The 2,500-nt window shown below is 42.0% G+C and overlaps 1 pseudogene; it reads right to left on the reverse strand.

The window, feature by feature from the left end:
* Positions 1-2,500, reverse strand: part of LOC148024249 (25S ribosomal RNA) — a 6,008-nt pseudogene that overhangs the window by 2,299 nt on the left and 1,209 nt on the right.

The raw sequence follows: 2,500 nt of genomic DNA on the forward strand, positions 1-2,500 counted from the left end.
TAATGTAACTAAAGCCAAATCAATAGTATGCTATAAGTGTCACCAGCCAGGGCATCTCGCAGCAAATTGTCATTCAAAGAAGCCACCAACACATATCAACTATCTTGGAGCCATGGATGAAGACGAACAAGAGGATATGCCGGATTTCACTGAAGATGAGGATGATCCTACTACTACTTCCGGCACTTTACCAAGCACAAAGATTGATTTCTCATCTGCATTTCATCCAGAAACAAATGGACAAACAGAAGCCACAAACAACACTATTCTAGATCTTTTACGTGCATATACTATCTCTAAACCTCAGACATGGGATACTCATTTGCATTTATTACAGTTTGCATACAACAATACACCGCACACATCTACAAAGAAAGCACCTTTTGAAGTCATTTATGGATATAGATTATCTACACCTGTTGCATCTTTGTCTAATAGAATTCAGAGTGCTGATGATATTGCCACTATGCATAATAATATTTTTGATGAGGTTAAGGATATGATTGCTAAAGCCCAACAATCATATACCAAACAAGCCAACAAGAAAAGACAAGCTATGAATTTCAAAGTTGATGATTATGTTTGGCTTAGAATAGAAAAACGTAGACTGCAAAGTGTAGATAGACATCCAATTGTGAAATTAGCTCCTAGATTCTATGGACCATTTAAAATCATTCATAAGATTAATGATAATGCATTCAAGTTAGAATTACCATCTCATTGGAAAATTCATAATACATTTCATATTAGTTTATTGAGACCATTTAGAGGCCAATTACCTATCCACCCTGTTTATGAAAACCCACCTTTATTAGAGGAAGAGACTGAAATACTTGAACCAGAAGCCATCATAGACACTGACTACCTGACCACTAGAACTGGCCGAAGGTATTCTAGATATCTAGTAAAATTTAAGAACCATCCTGTAGAGGAAGCACAATGGATGCACGCTAGAGACTTACATGCTTTCCCCACTCTGTTAGCTCCACATTGAGCTAATAGCAATTGAGGTCAATTGCTATCCCACCCCGGGGGTATGATGCCAGGAGGCATATTCCATAGTGGATTCCGTGCCACGGTGGATTCCGTGAGGTTTTACGGTGGATTTCGTAAACTTAGATGACCGGGGCTCATACACAAAGAGGATTCTTTGTGCGAGAAGTTGATGGAGATGCCTGTCCTTTTCGGGCGTTTCATTAATTTAGTGTGTACGTGGGTGATTCCATAGCGGGTGATTCCGCAAAATGCATATTAAATTAATAAACGTTTATGAGTTTAGAGTGCGCACTCGTAATAAATTAAGGTTAGGATTTATTTCTAACCAGTTGATTTATTTATGTAGCTGAAGACTGCTAGGTATTCACTTATGCCGGTTTAATTGTATTATTTTACTAACGATTGTGAATGCTTCAGTTGATGTGTAGAGATAGCAGCAGTGGCGGAGGAAAGCATTGGAGTCTAGCGAGTATTCGACCTTTGGACTATATTTTGATAGGCGCCACACCTATATTTTGTTATGTCTATTGAGACATTGATTATTGATTATTATTTTGTATGCGCCTATGCGCTTGGATATGTTATTTCTATTTGGACATTGAGATTGGGCGTGCCAGACTCTATAGGCACCGTCCATTAGCTTTATTTTCCTATTTTTGTAGAAAGCAAACTCAAAAGCTAAAAGCTTGTCATATTTTTGTAAATTGGGCTATTATTGAGCATGAAGATTGAAATATACATAAAATACATGCTTTGTGAAGCGCTCACACAAGGCATGGGGGGAGATTGAACCCAATTTGTCTCTTACTTCTTGTCGTTCAAGCTTTTACATTGTTTTTTGTGCAAAAAGGTAGAGTTCATTGTTCTTGGGGACCTTCAGGGATTCACTACGTGAGCATTCTGCGACCGATCTGCGCACCAGCCGGGGGCGCACCGGACACCGCAAGACGTGGGTGCTTTACCAACCGTTGGACCCTATCTCCGGGTGATCCGATTTCAGGGTGACCGGGCTGTTAAAAAGAAAAGAGAACTCTTCCCGAGGCCCCCGCCGGCATCTCTGGATTCGGTCACGTTGCCATCCACCGCCACGTCTCGGTTCGGGAATATTAACCCGATTCCCTTTCGATGAGTGGCGTGCATTGCGCCCTTGACACAAGACTGCACCATCTCTTAGGATCGACTAACCCATGTCCAATTGCTGTTCACATGGAACCTTTCTCCACTTCGGTCTTCAAAGTTCTCATTTGAATATTTGCTACTACCACCAAGATCTGCATTGGGGGCCGTTTCACTTGGGCTCGCGCCCAGAGCTGCGCCACGACCTTCACGCCCTCCTACTCATCGGGGCCTCACACTCGCCCTGATGGCCGGGTATAGGTCGCGCGCTTTAGCGCCATCCATTTTCGGGGCTAGTTGATTCAGTAGATGAGTTGTTACACACTCCTTAGCGAATTTCGACTTCCATGATCACCGTCATGCTGTCTTAATCAATCAACACCCTTTG

The sequence above is a fragment of the Lygodium microphyllum genome, chromosome 15 (assembly GCF_053477565.2).
Source record: "Lygodium microphyllum isolate KBCC chromosome 15, Lygodium_microphyllum_v1.1.10, whole genome shotgun sequence".
In the NCBI taxonomy this organism is placed as follows: Eukaryota; Viridiplantae; Streptophyta; class Polypodiopsida; order Schizaeales; family Lygodiaceae; genus Lygodium; species Lygodium microphyllum.